This window comes from Pinus tabuliformis, chromosome 7 (genome assembly GCF_031772625.1).
Source record: "Pinus tabuliformis cultivar Carrire ecotype Pingquan chromosome 7, CPIR1, whole genome shotgun sequence".
Classification (NCBI taxonomy): Eukaryota; Viridiplantae; Streptophyta; class Pinopsida; order Pinales; family Pinaceae; genus Pinus; species Pinus tabuliformis.
In genome coordinates, this window is record NC_142293.1 from 1,882,279,446 (window position 1) to 1,882,301,674 (window position 22,229).

A 22,229-nucleotide genomic window follows, 5' to 3' on the forward strand; every position below is an offset into this window, starting at 1 on the left:
ACAAAATATCCCGAGAAAGAGTGGCAGGCTGCCGCACCATCCACCGCCACCGATTCCTGCACCAGCCATGGCAGCCTCGGATGACTCCAATACTTCAGGGTATGAACTCCATTTACTCGATCCCCTCTCAATGCTTTTATGATGTTAAAGAAATTATATTACCCGGGCTATCTTTGGGATTGGGCATAGTAAATTTTGATGCGGTAACATCCCAGATCACATGTGATTTGGCTCCCCCTCACACAGTTTTCCCTCCATGCCCCCATCTCTTTTTTGTACCGCCCCTCCGGTGCCCTTTTCCTCCTTGACTACTCTTTCTTTTCCAAGATACAACACACATTCTATAACAAAGAAACAGGAGCAAGATCAAGTCAGACTGGACTTCATTCATTCCCCTCCCCCTCCTAAGACTCTCCACGGTCGTCCCTCTCAAATTAAGCGTGCACAATCTCAAGCAGATGATGATATTGCTTTGGGAAGACAATCCACTATTCCTGGGGTCCTTAGAGCTAGAGAAGCCCCATTTGACCCCCCTCCATGAAGTTCTTATCCTACATTTGTAGAGGGCTAGCTAGGCCTGATAAAAAACTAGCTCTTTGTCGGTTATTCACTTTCGACTCGCTGGATATAATATTCTTACAGGAAACCCTAGGTCCTATTGTTGATTGTTACACAAAATATTGTCACCATGACTATTTGCAGTCAGTATGGGTCTATCATCATTCATACTGTCCTCCTTAGCAAGTCTCAAACCTCAGCTCTCCATGTCAAGCTTTAAAAATGAGAGAAAGACTTTAAAATCAATAAAGCTCTGGTTCCGCACTTTCTCTTATTGTTACCTGCGGTCCCGCAATCTATGTTCATGTTACCTGCGGACCTGCCCGCTCTGTCTCTAAAGGAGTGGGTGCGGACCCCTGTGAAAGTCAAAAAGGCGCAAGTTTATTCTTAAAAACTCACTTTGGGTTAATTCTGGATGATTCTAGAAGGAATCTTGACGTGGATGGTTTGCTTCTAGGTGGTTCATGCATCCCAAAAGTAAAGGAGCTAATCCCTTGATGAGAGGAGCTTATCCCTTTGAAGGAGGGCTTTATCCCTTTGAAGGTGGACCTAGTAACTTCCCTCCATTGCACTATAAATTAAGGCATTGGGCTAGTTGCTAGGGAGGTTAGAAGTTGAACATTTTTTAGGGTAAATGCTATTGGAATTGAGACTTCCTAGTTAAGCTTGAGAGGAGAGATTACATACCTTTTGGCTTCATTGGGAAGAGAGTGAAACTTGTCAAAGTAGAGGAGATTCTTGCTGGACCCTGGGAGGAGCTTGTACAACATCAAGGCACCAAGGTTGTAAAGTTCTTCTTTGATTAAAGTTAATACAATCAGATTCATTTTTCTCAACAAATTGTCTTATGTGATTTGTTTCATGAATTCCTTGATCATCATGATAAATATGCTTTATTATATTGGTTTTTCAGGTCCTATTTAATGTGTGTGCTTTTTTGTGTTTGCAGATTCTTTACAAGGGAGGTCATTTGAATCAACGGAGCGTGGCTTCCACAAACTTGCACTGGACCCAAGGTAGGCCTAAAACACTTGTTTGCTTTATTTATAAATTGCATATTCAGAGAAAGATAGAATTTGTTTGGTTTGCTTGTCGCTTGATATCATTAGATACTAGGGAGGTCAGTCTTGTCCGCAAGAACGACTTATCCAGCCGACAAAATGGCGACTCCGCTGGGGACTTGAATTTTTTATTTTTCCTTTGCTTTTACTTTGACTTGAGAAACTGTGTCTTTGTTTCTGGTTTTTGGCTTGATGTGCGTGGGATTGGGTAGGTTTAGTAGATCTTGAATTATTTTTTGTTTTTCATACTTTTGGGATAAGACCACACCCTCTGCTTGTAACACATTGCAGACATACCCACACTTTTGCTTTACACACAGAGCGGTACCGCACCTGGGAAAACTGGGGGCCTGCGGACCTTGTCAAAATTTTAAAAACTTGAAATTTTCTCATTCAGTCATTTTAGGATTTGTTTATGTGTTTTTAGCCTCTGTCCAGATCTGCACGTGACTTGTCAGGAACTTTTCTTAGGGTCATTCCATTGGCATTAAGGTTTTAGGTAAAATTCCTAGAAGTTTTGTGTGTCGGGTTTGATTTTCATTTGGTCTTGTAGTAACTCAGAGCTTAGAAGCCTTAGAAGCCTTAGATCACCTTGGTTTTTGCTAGCCTTCTGATGAGTCTGACCATTTCGTAAAATCTAACTTTGTTGAGGAATCCATCTTGTTTTTCTCTTTGCGAAACTTTGAAAAGACTTGTGTTGAAAGTTTTGGATTTCATTTTTAGAAAAGAAAACAAAAATTGGTTGTTTTTTGACTGATTTGTGATTCTGGACAAATTAGTCCTTAGTTTGCTTATAGCTAAGTAAAACATCCTTGAAAATAAATCTTGTAAGCTTTTACTTCAAATAGTTTTTTAGAATTTATAGATCTCAAGATTAGATTTTTCTATAGTTTTGAGTGTTTTATAAAAAAAAAAAAAAAATCTCTTTTGAAAAAGTTTGTTTTAGTAGTATTTGAGTGTTTGAAAAGAAAGGGAAATTTTCGTGAGCATAACTAGTTGTCTCGTTTTGAGTGTATTGGAAAAGACAAAAAGTTCTTCTTTTGATTTGTTTGTTAAGGAAAGATTTGTTTTTACAAGCATTTGCATTCTCAACTCTTTCTCTAGCTAGAAATTCATTGAAGAAAAATGATTGTTTTTCATCTTAAGTGCATTTTTAGTGATTTGGAGTCGAGTCTTCACACCATAAGTTTCATCTCCGCACCTTTTGACTTAAGAAAAAAACAATAAAAAAATAACGCTTAAAGTAAAATCTATCTAGTAATCTTTTTATTTCTAGGGCTCTTTATCACCAACATAGCTTAGGCTAGTATCTTGGAGTAGGGAGTAATTAACTCTCCAAGATAGTAAAACAAACAAGTAGTTGTATCTTGCGGTAGGAGATAAATTCCAATTGTTACATCTATGCTCTAGGAAGCTCCTCTTATAGGAGTCAAGCACGAGATCGTGTCTGAACCACTGGGGTAATCAATCCTTCCTCATTGGGAACGATACTAGATATACACGTATTAAAAATGGTAAACCTCAGATTAACCATTGTCGAGGAGCCTAGGGTCACTTGTTGGTAAACCTTGGATTATGTCAAGGAACCTTCAAGGGGATTGAGCTTGCTACTTTGCCCCTGCATGTGTATCGGATCACAGACTGTTCCCCAGGTATATTTGTTTCCGTTGGTAACCATAGTGACCATATTCTATAGGATTCTTTCTTAAGATGACGGTGGAGGGAACGTCCCACTGTACCTAGAGCAGACGTCGGCTAGACTCACTTGGATTTTCTGGGGGGTTCTCTTCACTCGAGACGGTTTAGTGGAGAAACTTGTGCTAGTCTATTCATTAAGCAAGTTGCCGGGGTAACTGTTCCAACCACCATTTCTGTATTGAATTCTGCGATGTTGGATTTCATCACCAACTAGTGTTTTCGGTACGGAAAATTACTGTTTGTGTGTGGTTTGACCTCCTCGATTCTTTAGGCGTGTGATTCAAAATTGTTTGGTTCTTTAGAGAATTTAGGTGTTTTTTAATTGAGAGTTTTCTTTGTTTGTGTGTGAAGTAGTTAAAATTTTTTTAATCATGGCTGAATTACCGAGGAAGTCCCGTAGACTTTGGGGCCAACCTCCTGTGTTTTCACTGAGCTAGCTTGAAGGGCTTCGAGCCCTTGTAACTCCTAGTGACAGTAGAGTTGGGTCACTTGAAGAAGGAGAGTCTTCTTTGGTTGTACATCCTGATTACCAAGTTCAAGCACCAGAGTATATTTTAGAACCTGTTTCATTTTTCGAAATTACTGGTAGTTTTTCTTCTACTAGTGATTTTGCTGAGGAACCTAAAATATCTGAACCTGAAACTGAACCTGCTGCTACTCCAACATCAGGATTTTCCTCTCCAACTTCCAGTGGTCCTGGTTCACCTAGGGTATAAAGAGTCATTACCCAAAATCTTCCTTTTGGACTTATTGCTATTGAAGAACTTGTTACTTCGGAATAAGGTATCCCTATCCCCGAAAATCAACCAGCTATAGAACTTAGGGAGCGTGAATCGATCTTTTACAGTCCACCTAGGAGGGACGCTTGGTATCTTTCATTGACCAATTTTTTGGAAAACCTGGGACTAAGTTTTTCACCACCTCGCATTCCTTTTCATCCCACACCTAGGGGTTATTATCGTCCATTAAATATGTCAAGATAGTTGTCCATGTTTTCTCAATCTTCAGAAACTTTTTTATACGACGGTCCTTCTATTCCCTCTGGGTATCAATGACTTACTAGTATTTTTTCGGGAGCATCTCCTCAACCTATTGAACAAGGGTTATTAACTGGTAATAACGGAACTAAGCCGTTGAGTGTAGAAGATATTCTTATGATGTCAGGTACTATTCCAAATCTGCAACCCCAAGGTGGCCAGTTACCACCTGGGGGGCAGCCTCAAGGTCCTCAATTATCGCCTGGGGGGCAACCTCAAGGTACCCAATTATCTCCTAGGGGGAAACCTCAAGGACATTACATACCTACGGGACAGTACATTCCTTAAGGTCATCCCCAGACTCAGTATGTACCTCAAGGTCAACCCCAGTATCAATATGTACCTCAAGGTCAACCCCAGTATCAGTACGTGCCTCAAGGTTATCAACCTCAAGGTCAGTACCCAACCCAAGGTTTCCAACCACCTTCCGGTCAGTCATTTGTCCAAGGAACTGCAAATGTACCTTTGAATTATCAACCCTACCCTCAACCTGGTTATGGTCCTCAATATTCTCAACCTGCTATGGGTCCATACCCCGGAATGAACTTAGTGTGGGATCCATCTCAATCTCAACAGATCTTGCAACCGAATGTGTAGTTGTCATCTCAAATTGGACAACCTTTGGTTTCTGGTTCACCCCAACAACCTGTCCAGTCTATTATTCAAACTCATGCACCTTCTGTAGTTTCTTAGCCTGGGCCTAGTTCGCCTCAAACTCCACCTAAAACAACTGCTGCAACATCTGTTCAATCTACCCCACCTACTTCTGGAGTATCTACGGCTCCGGTTTATACTATTCTTGTATCAACTCCTCAAGCATCCCTCAGTCTGGACCCTCAATTCAGACTTCGGTTCAAATGCCTGTAAGACAACCTAGTCCAAGTACGGTTGTCACAAGTCAACCTCAATTTACTTATCAACCGTACCAGGGACAGTACCAATTCGGTCCTGCTGTACAGCAGCCAATCTATCAGTATCAACCATACCCTAGATATACATATTAGCAACCTCAACAACCCCAGTACGGTCCGGTTAATCCTGGTTTTCCGGGAGGATATAATATCCCAAATGCAATTCCCATTCCTAGTTATCCTAGATATCCTCCTCCTGGGGCTAGCCTTATGACCCAGGGTTTCAGGGACCCTAATCGTCAGTTACCGTTCATTGCAACTTTGGACTTGCCTGATTTGTCGTGCCTTACGAACGATCCAATTAACTATCTTCCGTTTTGGCCGCCAATGCTGAATAATTTGCCTAGTGATATTCCTAAGTTTGAAGGCAAATCAGGAGAGGACCCATCGAACCATGTGATGACTTATCACCTCTGGTGTGCATCTAACTCCATTTCAGATGATTCAATCTGTTTAAGGCTTTTTCAACGCACTCTAATTGGTCTTGCGGCCAAGTGGTACATTGAGTTACCGCGAGCCACTTTTTATAACTTTAGTGAGTTAGCTACTTCGTTTTTAACTCATTTTCAGTTGCCAGTCAGATATGACAATGGCACGGAATTATTAACTTCATTAAAATAGTCAATGTCCACTTACATTTTAGATCACATTCATGAATGGAGACGTCGATGCCGTTTAGTGAAAGTTTTTATTCTGGATCAGATCTTAGCAGAATGGTTTGTCAAATCTTTATTACCGAAAAATCACTAAGGATGTAGCTAAGGTAGGAGTCGTTACTGAAGAGCAAGTAATTTCTCAAGCTCAGTACCTTGACTTAGTTTATACGTAGTCAGGTATGTTACACGAGAAAATCCCCGACCTTCCTAAACAAAATCAAATAACTGCAGCTCCTTCAGGGTCTCATGCCGCTGATGGTATGATTGGTACGGTTAATACCAAAAGTAAGAAGAAATATTCCAAGAATTCTTCTCCTATCATAACTTTACCAGATTCCCTGACAGGAGATTCTTCCGCGGAAATTTCTGCTGATATTCATGTTGTAGAGTCATCTACGACGAAATCAAAATCCGGCGGTAAAAAGAAAGGGAAGAAGAAAAATAAAACAGATAAAAATTAGAAAGAGAAACCAGAAAAAATGGAATCTACTAATCAGAAATGCAAACCTCGTTATCCTTGTCTCATTTGTGATGAAGAGCATTTTACAAGAGACTGCCCTCATCGTGCAGAGGTTGCGAAAATTGTCAAAGGTTCCCAAACGCCTGCTATTTTGAAGGATCATTTTCCTAGTCAAGATGGTAAGATGATAGGTTCTTCCTCAAATGCCTCTGAAGAACCCATAATGATGATGTCCCATGTTAGGATTGCGACTCAATCACAAGATTATGGAAGTAAAAGTCCTGTTGGTGGTAAGGAAGCAGAATCTTCTAATTCGAACCCATCAACTTCAACTCCCGGTTCCGATCCACTACAGATCGAGAAACCTAACCCAGACTTAGTAATCAAACCGCCCGCCAAGGGTATACTTCGAAAGTCAGCTTTCAATCCACATGCGAGAGCAACTTATAACTATAACATTGTTGAAGATTTGGCTATTTCACCTTCAGCAATGTCGGCTTTGGAAGTGCTGCAATCATGTCCAGCACAGCGTAAATTGCTATTGTCGGCTATAGGAGCTGTTGACATTCAGGACTCGAACCTTATAATTTTCGATCTAGAAAATAGTACACCTCGCTTACCTCATCAAATGGCTTTCTAGATTCCAGTGTTAGTAAAAAATAGACCTTGTTATAGGACTGTGATTGATGAGGGAGCCTCAACGTGTATTATGTCGATCCAGTGTTGGAGATCGCTTGGTTCTCCTACACTTAATCAATCCCCGACGATTCTAAAGGCCTTTGATGGCCGTGGGTTCCATCCTTTTGGCATTCTACAAGATTTACCTATAGGGGTAGAAGGCAAAACTATTAATCTAGATGTGGAGGCAGTTGATGCCCCTCTAGATTACAACCTTGTCTTGGGTCGTAGTTGGTCTTACGTTATGAAAGCTGTTGTTTCATCGGTCTTTCAGCTTATAAAGTTCCCTCATAATGGAAATATCGTAACTATAGACCAGCTAACTTACATTTCATCCAACCCAGGCTCTTCTGAAAGTATCCAGCATGTCGGCAAAACAACTATCCCTTATAAGGATGTTGGAGTATGACTAGTTAAAGACTCTGGTTTACTAGGAAATTTTCCTTTTCCTCCTATCAATGTATTGCCTTCTACTGCAACCATTCATATTATTTGATCAGACACTATTGTCTATAATGATCCTTGGATCGTACCTTCTGAGTCTGAGATAGATTCATTTGGTGATGCTATGCCTTTGAGTCCATATGAAATTGCGTATCAGGTTGTACAGTTGTTTTCTGACTCCTCTTCAACCGAAATTGACTTAATGAATGTGGTCCATGAAGAATCACTTTCAACATCAAACTCAGATTCAACAACGTTTTCCAAACTTGTTCACACTGATGAGCAAATTCGTGAAATCCTATGTGTTGATGACTTACCATGGGAAGATCTTCATCATAGGTCTTCATTTTTACCTGAGATTGATCGCTTTGAAAATGATTTTTCATCTATTTTTACGATTGATTATGTCAAGGAACCTCAGAATCCAATGAAAAATCTTGATTCTGAGTTAAATTTGGGAAATACTTCTCGAACTATTCCTATTGACATTTCGGTTAAGCCTGGAATTGTTGAAAACATTCATATAGGTTCCTCTTGTACGGAAGATGAAATTCAAACATATAAGGCCCTATTTCAAGAATTCCGTGATGTGTTTGCCTGGTCATATGAGGAAATGCCACGAATTGACCCAACAATTGTTGTTCATGAAATCAAAACTTACCCGGATGCTAAACCCGTCCAACAACGTTTGCATCAGAACCACCCACGAAAAGCTGCTGCTATTAAGGCAGAGGTTGAAAAATTACTTAAAGCAGGTTTCATTTATCCAATTCCATTAACGGATTGGGTATCGAATATTGTTCCTGTTAACAAAAATCAAGGAACAATAAGAATATGTATCGATTATAGGGATATTAATCGAGCCTGTCCAAAGGACAATTACCCAATCCCTATATCGATCAAATCATTGATGATTGTGCCGGCAGTGAAATATTATCCTTCATGGATGGTTTTTCCGGATACAATCAAATAAATATTCTACTTGCTGATCAACGAAAAACAGCTTTCATTTGTCCATGGGGGACATTTGCTTATTGCAAATTACTTTTTGGGCTCAAGAATGACGGGGCAACTTTTCAAAGAGCCGTGTCTTACGCGTTTCATGACATCAAACACATTGTGCAACCCTATCTCCATGATTTACCTGCTCATCCATTACATCGAGCTGATCATCTCATCCATTTACGAGCAATATTTATGAGGCGTAGGCATTATCAAATTAGGTTTAATACACACAAGTGTGTTTTCTGTATAGAAACGAGTCAGTTACTGGGGTTTGTTGTTTCGAAAGCCGGCATTCGCATTGATCCCTTGAAGGTTGAAGCTATTGTCAAATTGCCTCCTCCTTCGAGTCTTCGCCAACTCCAAAGTTTGCAAGGGAAAGCAAACTTTTTACTTCGATTCATTCCTAACTACGCCGAGATCACAAAGGGTTTTACCCGGTTTTTGAAATAGAATACTCCATTCTTTTGGGATGAGATAGCTGACAAATCTTTTGATGCACTAAAACACGCGTTGACCCATGCACCGTTATTGCATCCTCCCAACTATAACCAGGACTACTTCTTATATCTCGCCGCCTCGCATTCCACCATTGGAATGGTGTTAGTTCAGGAAGATGAATTCGGTAGTGAACATGTGATATATTACCTTAGTCACACCTTAAATCCAACTAAGCTAAAATATTCACATGTGGAGAAATTGGCATTAGTAGTTTTTCAAGCTGTCCAACGTTTTCGTCATTACATTTTACTACGCAAAACTACCGTAATTTCTGATTGCAACCCTATGATCTATATTTTGACCAAAGAATTGCTAGGGGGCAAGTACTCCAAATGGATTGTGATCCTGCAGGAGTTTGATTCAAAGAAATCTTTAGTTTTTGTGGAGTTGATGTGTGACTTCCCGCGTGCTGACACGGAAATTGTGGCGGAGGAACCCATTGCAGACGAATCCTTGTTTATAATCAGCACTTTAGATTCATGGTATGGGAATATCATAGTTTATCTCCAAACCCAATCCTTTCGGCTAGAAATTTCAAGATAAGAGCATCTAAAAATACGATTCGAGTCCCAACAATTCAAAATTATTGGAGATACACTTTATCGTCGTGGCGCGGACTTTGTTTTCCAGCATTGTTTAACTCACAAGGAAGCTGAAAGGGTTCTAAATGACTATCACTATGGAGCGTGTGGCGGTCATTTGTCTGGGTTTTCCACAGCCCAAAAGATATTGTGCGCTAGCTATTTCTGGCCGTCTTTGTTTAAAGATTGTATTAACGTGGTCCGAAAATGCCACAACTGCCAAATTTTTGATCGAAAGATGCGTGCTCCACCTGCCCCTCTCCACCCTATAATTTCCATTGATCCTTTTGTGAAATGGGGTATCGATTTTATTACATGTAACCCTCACTCGGCCGAGGGGCATGCGTATATCATCCTTGTGGTAGATTATTTTACCAAGAAGTGGGCCGAGGCAATGCCTACATTTGAGGCAGATGGCAAAACTGCTGCGATTTTCATGTTCAATCATATAATTGCTAGGTTTGGTGTTCCACAAGTGATTATCACTGATCATGGGCGTCATTTTCGAAACATTATGATGACTGAACTTACAAACCAACTTGGCTTGCTTCACGATAGTGAAAACTCCATATTACCCACCAGCTAATGGTCTGGTTGAAGCCATCAACAAAGTTCTAGTCATCCTGATCCAACGAATCATTGGGATTCATAGGTCGAATTGGCATAACATGCTATTTTCAGCGCTTTGGGCGTATCGAACCTCAGTAAAAACGTCAACCGGTTTCACTCCTTTCCAACTAGTTTACGGTTTGGAAGTTGTGTTGCCCATTGAATGCAAAATCCCGTCATTGCAAATGGCCATAGAATTACTTCCAACCACTTCCGAAGAGAAAAATTTTTTGTTGTACTTGGCTCAGCTAGATGAGAATCGACGATATTTTGCATTAGCAATCGAAGCTCATGCCAAACGTATTAATGCTCAGTATGATCGAAATGTTCCCCCTCGTAATTTTTCGGAAGGAGACCTAGTCTTATTGTACGATCAAGAAAATGATAAATTAGACACTGGAAAATTCGTACCCATGTGTCATGGTCCCTATGTGGTTAAGCGAAAGCTGGCAAAAGGGGCCTATGAATTGGTAGACTTTGATGAGGTCTCTTTAGGTAAACCCAGAAATGGTCTTTACCTGACGAGATATTATGCTTAAATCTGGGCGTGGAGATTTTTAGTTAGGTTAGTTTTCTTTCTAGCTGGTGTGTTTTAGATTAAAAAGTGTGCTTAGCTTAGAGAGTGTTTTTTTCATTATTCCTGCTTATCTTGATTTTACTCTTGATATTGCAGATGTCGACGTCTCTCCAAACATACATTGGTTTTGCTGATGGTGCTTGTCGTAATACATGGAACATTTCTTCCGCAGCTTGGGTTATCTATTCGCCCTCTGATGAGTTGGTATCTATGCATGGGGTAAGCCTCGGTCAAACAACGAACAACATTGCAGAGTATAGTGCAGTGATTGAGTTATTATCTGAATCCATCTCATTTGGGATTCGGAGTTTGATTGTGAGGTTAGATTCTGAACTCGTTGTGTTACAGCTTAATAGAGTATATGCCATTAGAAATCCAGTGTTATTCAGATTATTTTTTAGAGTTTGTCTCTTGGAATGTGAATTTGACTATATTGAATATCGGCATATTCCAAGATATTTAAATACATTAGCAGATGCAATTGCTTCTTGAATTTTAAGTAGACATTTGCAATAATCATACAAGTAAATTTAAAAAAATTCCATAATATGTTTTACAAGATAAGCCGGTAATAGTGATATAGTATAGCATAGAAGCGTGTCAAATATACATCGTCTTCGATCATAGGTTGAAAAACACCTTATGATCGGAAAAAATGATAGTACAAAAAGAAAAAAAATGTCATATGAGTCTACAACAAGCGATCATCCTATCACTGATGATGATAATGATAAGAAACCACTGTACGGGCCACCCTACAAAGGAACCTCCTGAAAGGTCCTAGGACCCCAATCACATAGTGTTGTAGCCCTAAGAGGAATGTCATCTATGCTGGTCTCCGGATGTTTGTTGTCAAATGCTCTAGATGGCTCTTCAATTCGGCCAAGGTCTCTGTAGATTCGTCCTGTGGGGTTGGTGCTGCTGCAGCTGGCTGTTTCCTCTCATAAGGCCGAAGAGTGGCTGGTCACCATGGACCTACATCTGCATTTGAAACTTTGTACTATCAATTTTGGGACGAAAAAAAATAAAAATTAGAAAATGTTGAAAACGATTTTACCTGAGTCATCCCATTGCTCTCTTGGTGGAAGAGCCATGTCTGGGTCACCACGATAATCTACCCCAGCATAAGGAAAGTCCTGAATAGCAAAAACTTGGTTCTCCAACCAATGAAAATACTCAGAAGTAAATCGAACGACTTCTGTCCCCTCCTGAGGATGACGGGCCATAACTGCAACCCAACACATCAGTTTGGGCTCTCGGGGAAGTCCAGCTCCAACGGTAAGATGCTGTGGGACCAACATTTGGACCCTCTCTAGACCAAAACTCATGACTAAAGCACCATATCCAAAGGTCTTCAGTTGTCCGTTCTTTGCTCTAGTCAGTTGGCCTTTCATATAGCCAACACAACCTCGTACCAGTTGAAGATGGTGCCTCGAAAGTAGTCTGCTGCCATCCGCATTTGGGATCCAGTGGCCACATATAGTGTTGCGCTTCCGCAGAGCCTAGTAAAAGTAAATGCAATCAATTTGAGCTCAGGATGGGATATGGTTTTGATATCTATCCCTTTGTCTCTAGTTTGGTCGTTACAGAATTCTAGCCGGAGGCTATCGACAGACTGGCCGCCTGGCCTAGTCCCGAATAGAGTCAAATGTTCACCTCTCTTAGGCAAACCAGTCAAAAAGTAAATGTCTTCTGGCTCCATTTCGAGCTGGTGGCCACCAATAAAGAAGCATTGGTCCTATATGTTTGACCTGTCTACCAGCCACTGCAAAAAGTCCACCTGGGCCCTCATGCCAGGTATGGCCCAAAATTTGTATAAACCGCATGCCTTCAATGCATCAATCGAAGGTTAATGATTAATCGCGGCGAGATCCACATTCTCGTGCTCCCGTTCCCACCAATCAAGCATGATGTATATCCTACATTTAATGAAAAGGCGGATTAGAATTTCTAAAATCAAAATTTTTGGGTAGAATTTAAAAAATTTAGGGTTAAAAACCTTTGTTGCGGGGACCGCACCCTCTCTGTTAGAGACAGTGCGTAGGTCCGCACTCTGCCTTCACGGCAGGTGCGTGTTGGCATTATGTGACAAGTGTTTTCCTTGATGGAAAATCACACAGATGAAAGATCATAGTGCAGCAGGTCAGCAACAAGGATTTGATGATTAGACTACAAGAATGAAGAGAATATATATATATATATATAGAATGAAGAGAATATATATATATATATATATATATATATATATATATATATATATATATATATACGCAGGTTCATCGTCACTGAGCCGCGTATACACGTGGGTTAGACGTTACAAATGTGCGTATGCGTATACACGCACTTTCATGCAAAGAAAAGCACGTATATGTTAGAGAACTTACTTTTGGTCCGTGGTAGTTAGTCCTTGGTATTTGAACCTATGGTTTTGGACCATAGTATCTCGTTAGATGTGTTGATCCCAAGTATTGGGTCCATGGTATTGGTTTGTTATGGTTTTGGACCATGGTATTGAGTAAGGCCTAAGACTATAAAAGGAGAAGAAGATCATTAGGCAAGGGTATCGAGAAAGTCTTGGATATCTGATGAAGTATGAGATCCAGTATGCAAGTCATGGGTTGATGATGCATTGCTTGATCTGATCTAAGGAGGGATTTCACCAGTTGATGGAGAACAAGATCTAAGGATAGATTAGGATCAAATGGTTTGAAATGAACTATCTCTATATGATTTATTATGCTTATTCTATATCTGTATACTGACGCATGTAATGATCTGAACTGGGTATAAGTTAAGTTTGAAATCACTGCCAGTCATGATTGAATATTTATAGATCTGTACGCGGGTTGAATTTGGTGTAAGCACGTATGTACGTGGGTTTGGTTCATTGTAGTAGCGTATATCATTTGAGCTATGATGTTTGAAGTTACAGGTGGTTCTAGTTGTTGATGAGTTCTGATGACAGTTTAATGGTGTCAGTATTCTGCATATCTTGTTTGGTTGATTGTGTTTAGCTTCAGTATTGATGGATGAGAACTAATATTGGATCAGGATCATAAAGAATCATATTTATGTGATCTGATGGACTAGATCTGGGTGCTAACACACATATTATCCTTGTATATGTACTAATCTGGATATGTCTGAAGACAGGAAGTGCATCAAGTTATAAGTAATTAATTGATGACATATACGTTGGTTCACCTTGGTGAAGTTGCGTATACACGCTGGTTCAGAACTTCCAAGTAGCGTATGCACTTAGATGCATGATTTTGATGATACAGTTGGTTCTAAATATTGTTGCAGAATTCAGTGTTCTGCTCTGTGTTCTGGTGACTGTGTTGTTGACAGGGTTTCAATGTTTTAGTGATTGATGATGCTAGTATTGATTGTTTTGTGCTTCAATGATATTTATGGGTCCAGTATGAAAATTTGATGAAACGTGGCCTTCAGATTATAGTGTTGTGCTTTAGGAGTATCCAGTCTGAAAATGTATGAAATGTGGTCCCTGGAGGGTGAAGGGAGATTGTAGGCCGACGCCTATGTACTAGTACATCAGCTAGTACGAGAGCAAAGGGGGTAGTATCTCCCTTCCAGTAGCAGCTAGAGAACAAGTGAAGATTGGAGCATTCAGTAGGTAGGCACCTACATACTAGTAAATGGATCAGCTAGTACAAGAGCTAAGGGGGTTGTAGCTCCCATACAAGAGAGTCTGGAGAACGAGAGAAGGTTGTAGCCTTCTACAAGTAGAAGCCTATGTACTAGTATAAGACTACACCAGTACAAAAATATTGTAAAATGAAGTTTCTTATTAAAAGAAGATAGAGATGACTTGCAGCAGGTGGTTTTCACCCACAGTGGGTTTCCACCTTATATCATGGTGTTCAAGTGTGCTTCTTGTGTGTGATGATCTGTTCTGTTTTACTGCACCTGCTTACTATTCATATGGTTGATGAAGTTCTGATGCACTAACTAAAGATCAACATTTAATGGATTAACTGAATCATAATTATTCTGGATATACGCTAGTTTCATTAGACACAATTGCATATACACGCGGGTTCCATTAACTGAAGTAGCGTATATGCATCTAAGTATGGAAATGAAAAAGTTTTATTGATTTGATAATACTGATTCACCCCCCCCCCCCTCTCAGTATTATTTCCAACAATTGGTATTAGAGCAGGTCCTTTGGTAGAAGCTTGATTGCTTGAAGGAGATCCGTGGAACTATGGGAAAGAAGCTTAAGAAGAAAGCACCTAAGAAGAAGAAGGCATCTCAGAAGAACTATGACAGTGGGTGTATTGAATGGGGACTATGTGGAAGAAGCACTTCAGATTCAGAATCACTTTAGAATGAAGATGAACAAGATCTATCAGGTATGAATTTGTTATCCTCTGGTATCCATCCATGTGAAGATGATGAAAGTGATAGCGAAGCAACTGATTTTGCTCTTATGGGTGAGCAAGAAAGATATCAAATAGAGGCAGAATTTAAAAGGCTTACAGAAAAAATTAGAGATCAACAAGATCTATTGAACAAAAGGGAATGTGCCTTCAAAGATGAATCTACCAAACTAAAAGCTCAACTAGAGGAAGGTAACAAGGTAAGGAAGCTATTCAAGGAAAAATGTCAAAAGTTGCAGGATGAAGTGACATCATTAAGAAATGAAGTAAATGAAAGAAGCACAACAATCAAGAAACTCATAGATAGATCCAGTTACTATGAAAGGCTTGAAGCTACGATCCTCTTGCTAAAGGAAGATCTTGAAGAATCAAAGAAGCAAAATAAAGAACTACTCCAAGCTCATGAAAAACAAGAAAATGAAGTTCTTGAACTAAGACATCAATTAGAGGAAGGAAGAAAAGTTGAAGAAAACATGAAGAAGCAATATCATGAAAAGGAACAACATCTTCAGGTTGAGGTAAATATTCTAAAAGAAAAATTAGAAGAAAAGGATAAGCTCTTACGATTTCAAGATAGTACTAAGATCTTGGATGATATTATTAGTAGTCAAAGGTATCCTGCTATCAAAACTGGTCTTGGTTTTCATGAATCTGTTAAGGGTGAATCTGGTTCACAAAGTAAGACAAGGGAATCTAATGATAAATCTGAAATGCTAAACAAGGAGATGAGAGGTCAACCTCATCAATAGCCAAGGAAAAAAATTCTTCAAAGAAAATATTTTACTCCTCCGATGAATAATATTGAATGTTATGTATGTCATAATCTTGGACATGTTGCGGCCAGATGCAGAAGTAGAATGGGTCAAGACCACCACACAGAAAGATCATCACGTTCCAGGTACCTTAATGGATATTGTTTTTCTTGCAATATGTTTGGTCACAAAGTTGCTGATTACTACAGGAGGAATATGAAACATGTAAGATGTTATGCATGTAATAAGCTTGGACATATAGCAAAGGAATGCAGGAACAAAGTAAAAACATCACACCAAAAGGAGAAATCATCATCACACTTGAAGATATGGAAGAAGAAGGAAGTACAGTCAGAAAGATGTGGCACAACACAATATACTCAAACACACCACAACACAGACATAACAGACTCAGAGGGAGCTGAAAGTGTAAAACTTCAGTGTCCTAAATCTCATATGCAAGTTTCATAAAGGAAAGTTTTGTATATACGTGAGTTAGACACTACTTAGTCGTGTATATGTCAGTCTGAGGAAAAGCAAAAGGGACAGGCTCAAAAAAGGGGTCTGATATGATTCAGTCCATTATTTTCTCTATTGGTCAATAGTTACAGTCTGTTGAGGATGTGTGGAAATGTCTTAATACTTGTAAGATGTTTAGAAGTATTTTGATCCTAACTTGATGATGATGATGTCTTGATGCTTATTCAGATCTAACAGTAAACAGATGGCACAGGTTGAGGGGGAGCATATGCCTTTAATAATGCATAGTTGGCATTATGGTTAATAATCCTTGGTGATGATGCTTATATGGCTAAATGATATATCTTGCTATGATGTGGTTATGAGTTGTCCATGACAAAATCTCATATGATTCTTGGGGTTACATAGTTGATGTTCATATCATATTTGTGGATTGATTCTTAGATGGTGCATATATGATGCTTACATGGTGATCTTCATAAGGATAAGGAGAAGTACAAAACTTGAATACACATCTTCATTGCTTGATGATGAGTCACTCATGTGCTGCTGTCATCATATGCATAAAGATCATATAATACTGTTATGATGCAGGATTCCTATAGTTCTTGGTGCTCATGTGGATGAGGATTGTTGATTGTTGATGATATAAAGAAGCCTTGACAAAAGATCATGAGCTCAAGATACATAGTGTTGGATACATGAATGATTACTTAAATTTGCATTGTTGGAGACATGATGATGATGAGTTCTTACCTATATGTTGAGAGACATACCTTGTCATAGGACATTTACAGGTTGCTGATCCGGAAATGGTTGTACACGAGTTTCATGAGGAGTATCCGCGTATATACGCTTGTTTCTGTGGATACAGTCGCGTATATGTTAATTTGAAGGAAATCAGTGGGCCAGACTCAGGGTAAGAAGAGTGTGATATGGGTCTGACAGAGAGCATCTGGCACAGCTTCGGGGGAGCAGATAAACTTCTAATAATGCATTGTTGACATTACCTTAGAAGCTCTTGGTTAGTGTACACAAGCTGTTTTTGGTTTCAGGTAGATCAGGTACAGAAGGAGAACATGGTTGCTGATCTGAATAGTGATTGACAGATGCTGCTGATATCAATTATTGGTGACTTTCATAAGTCTTTGGATATTTCGTCTCTATGTCATATATATCTTCAATTATTACCAAGGTCATGTAACAACCTATTTTGGTTTCCCCACTATGCCTGGGATGATTGATGTAATATTCTTGGTTGTCATATGTAAATTGTTGATGTATCCCCACTTGGTTGGGAAATGGATGTATGTATGAGTCCTTGGTGATAAGAAGGTCATGTATGATAGAGTCATGTTCTTCTTGTAGAACATCCTTTTGCAGATCTTGCTTACAGTCAGGGGGAGCATGAACATCACATTTCAGCAGAGCAGAGACTTTAGCATGTACTCAGAGGGAGCATGGTCAGATTCATACACCTTGGCATATACAAAGGGGGAGCTCATTCAGAGATTTCAGCAGGTACTCAGGGGGAGTATGGTCAGCGGGATGTTTATCAAAGAAAGTGAATATCTTGGTCCGCCCTTTGCCCTTGATGTCAAAGGGGGAGAGTGATTTGGTGTTGTTGCCATCAAGTCCAAAGGGGGAGATTGTTGGCATTATGATGCATGTGTTGTACTTGATGTCAACCCACTCATAAAAGAACATCTCACTTAGTTAGAACTAGATGAATCTTCAGAAGAGATATCAGATGTGATTGAATGCATGGGATGCAGGACAACTCAAAGGAATCAGATGATAGTTCTACGTGTGACAAGTTAGCTTTGCCATCAAGTCAAAAGGGGGAGATTGTTGGCATTATGTGACAAGTGTTGTCCTTGATGGCAAATCACATAGATGACAGATCATAGTGCAGCAGGTCAGCAGCAAAGATTTGATGATCAGACTACAAGAATGAAGAGAAAATATATATACATAGGTTCATCGTGACCGAGCCGCGTATACACGCGGGTTAGATGTTACAAAGGCGCGTATGCATATACACGGACTTTCATGCAAGGAAAAGCACGTATATGTTAGAGAATTACTTTTGGTCCGTGGTAGTTAGTCCTTTGTATGTGAACCTATGATTTTGGACCATAGTATCTTGTCAGATGTGTTGATCCCAAGTATTGGGTCCATGGTATTGGTTTTTTATGGTTTTGGACCATGGTATTGAGTAAGGCCTAAGACTATAAAAGGAGAAGAAGATCATTAGGCAAGGGTATCGAGAAAGTCTTGGATACCTGATGAAGTATGAGATCCAATATGCAAGTTATGGGTTGATGATGCATTGCTTGATCTGAGCTAAGGAGGGATCTCACTGGTTGATGGAGAACAAGATCTAAGGATAGATCGGGATAAAATGGTTTGAAATGAACTATCTCTATATGATTGATTATGTTTATTCTAGATCTGTATACTGACGCATGTAATGATCTGAACTGGGTATAACTTAAGTTTGAAATCGCTGCAAGTCATGATTGAATATTTATAGATCTGTACGTGGGTTGACTTTGGTGTAAGCGTATATGTATGTGGGTTTGGTTCATTGTAGTAGTGTATACCATTTGAGCTATGATTTTTGAAGTTACAGGTGGTTCTGGTTGTTGATGAGTTCTGATGACAGTTTAATGGTGTCAGTATTCTGCATATCCTGTTTGGTTGATTGTGTTTAGCTTCAATATTGATGGATGAGAACTAATATTGGATCAGGATCATAAAGAATCATATTTATGTTATCTGATGGACTAGGTCTGGGTGCTAACACACATATTATCCTTGTCTATGTACTAATTTGGATATGTCTGAAGACAGGAAGTGCATCAAGTTATAAGTAATCAATTGATGACATATATGCTGGTTCACCTTGGTAAAGTTGCGTATACACGTTGGTTCAGCACTTCCAATTAGCATATGCACTCTGATGCATGATTTTGATGATACAGTTGGTTCTAAATATTGTTTCAGAATTCAGTGTTTTGTTATGTGTTCTGGTGACTGTGTTGTTGACAGGGTTTCAGTGTTTCAGTGATTGATGATGCTAGTATTGATTGTTTTGTGCTTCAATGATATTTATGGGTCCAGTATGAAAATTTGATGAAACGTGGCCTTCATATTATAGTGTTGTGCTTCAGGAGTATCCAGTCTGAAAATGTATGAAATGTGGTCCCTGGAGGGTGAAGGCAGATTGTAGGGCGGCGCCTACGTACTAGTACATCAGCTAGTACAAGAGCAAAGGGGGTAGTAGCTCCCTTCCAGCAGTAGCTAGAGAACAAGTGAAGATTGGAGCATTCAGTAGGAACGCACCTACATACTAGTAAATGGATCAGCTAGTACAAGAGCTAAGGCGGTTGTAGCTCCCATCCAGGAAAGTCTGGAGAACGAGAGAAGGTTGTAGTCTTCTGCAGGTAGAAGCCTGTGTACTGGTATAAGACTGCACTAGTACAGAAATATTGTAAAATGAAGTTTCTTATTAAAATAAGATAGAGATGACTTGTAGCAGGTGGTTTTCACCCATAGTGGGTTTCCACCTTATATCATGGTGTTCAATTGTGCTTCTTGTGTGTGATGATCTATTCTGTTTTACTGCACTTGCTTACTGTTCATATGGTTAATGAAGTTTTGATGCACTAACTAAAGATCAACATTTAATGGATTAACTGAATCATAAGTATTCTGGATATACGCTAGTTGCATTAGACACAGTTGTGTATACACACGGGTTCCATTAACTGAAGTAGCGTATATGTATCTAAGTATGGAAATGAAAAAGTTTTATTAATTTGATAATACTGATTCACCCCCCCCCTCTCAGTATTATTTCCAACAGTGCGAACCCCTGACTCTTTTCCTTTTACGAAAAAGTCGAGGTCCGCAGGTTTCCTATGTTATGCCTGCGGACCCCCACGTGCAGGTTTTTAACCTAGAAATTTCCTAAAAAACAAAATAAAACCCTAAAAATGATTTTCAAACAGATGAAATGAAAGAGTAAGATGATGTGGATTACCTGGAGGAGAAGGCGTTCAATTCCAACAGACGGATTTTCCGCAATCTTCATGGGAAGTTTCTAACCAAAAGCTCTCTTTTCTCACTCTGAAGTCAAATGGTAAAAATGAATTTACAAAAGCCATTTTTATAAAAAAAAATTGAATAAATGAGTTTTTAATTTGTTTATTTTTCACTTTAAAGAGGTAACTTTTGAAGCATTTTTATCTATTTTAAACAGGTATGAGTAATGTTTGAGTTTTTGTGCAGGATAAGGGATTTTTTAGGCAAAATTGGTCATTTTCGACAAAAAACATTAGAGTCACCTTTAAGCTCTTTTCTGACTCCTAAAATATGAAAATATTTCTGAGTTTTTCTTTTTAAGCTCGTTAAAATGGAACTAAAAAGGCGGTCCACTTACAACCCTTTTCTGACCATAAAAACATGAAAAGATTGCCGGATTTTTGTTGTTTCAAATTCGATATTGGCTATAAAACGACGTGTCATTGATCGCTTTTTTATTTTTTCGGATCAGAGGCACTAATTATGAAAAGTACTCCTTGGTCGTAATGATCAAGCGATTCTCTCAAGTATTATTTTATACTTTTTCGGGCTTGGGAGACACAAATTTACGAAAAAGGACAACCATGGAGTTTTCTTAAGTTTTTTCAGACTCTCTAAAATTGAAAAACGTCGAGTTTCTCCTATATTGGACTTGTTAAAATTTAACAGTAAAGGACCTGTTCAATTACAAATAGGAACGGACCCCTCCTTCTTAGGGTTCGAATTTAAACTAAGTTGGACTCATCCGAAGGATGAGCTTATAATCAAGCAAATTTAATCCTCCTCAGGCTTGTTAAAAATAAATAGGTACTTGCCAGAAATGGTGGGGGAAAAGAGAGAAAAATGAGCCTATTTTTCATACTTTGTGTCTCAAAAAAACATTTAACCACTCTTGAACACGACAATTTTTATTCACCTGGGTTGGGAAATCCTTTGCCTAACAGTTGATCAAACCATATTGAAAGTCTTCAACCGGTTTTTAGGTATTAACTTTGGGTCAATTGCCACCAAACCATCTGCTGTGTTGTTATGTGTTCAAGAGGTCAGTGCAAACAAACCATTCATCTGCAAAATATCTGTCATCCATCTTGACCATCCCTGATTCAGTCCTTGCAACTATATTTCTTCAACCTTGATCTATGATTTTGTGTTGTGAGCTTGCCTACAATGGATCGATTTCTACCGACTTCAGCTCATTATCTAGAAAGATGATCTAGAAATCGTCAGTACCTTGGAATCTGCATGCCTCAATGGCAAGTTTCTCGCCTTCGACGATAGGTTGCATCATTGACCTTCGATCAAAGGATTCTGTGACATGTTTGACATCAACAAATCTATTCACATCTCATGGATTTTGCTAAGTACTTTGAGAGCCATTGACATTACTGGTGGTTTCTCTCACACTTGTTAACAATTTACATCATTGACTAGTAATCAAGTGGTTTCTACCATGTTCGACTTCAACACATTCATTCACATGGATAGAATCGTACTATTTCGGGAAGTAGAAATCAAGACCCTGGATCTAGTTTCCACCATCCAGGCTGCGAGAAATTTTGTATTCACTATACAGTAGACTATTCATAAGCAGATGGTTGCGTCCATACTGTGTCTACATGTGTCTATACTTGTGATGTATTACAAGATCATTCCTATATCAGAGAAGTAGTTAGTTTTCTAGTCAGTTTTGATCTGAGTATGGGAATGCCTACCTCAGCGATGATGTGAT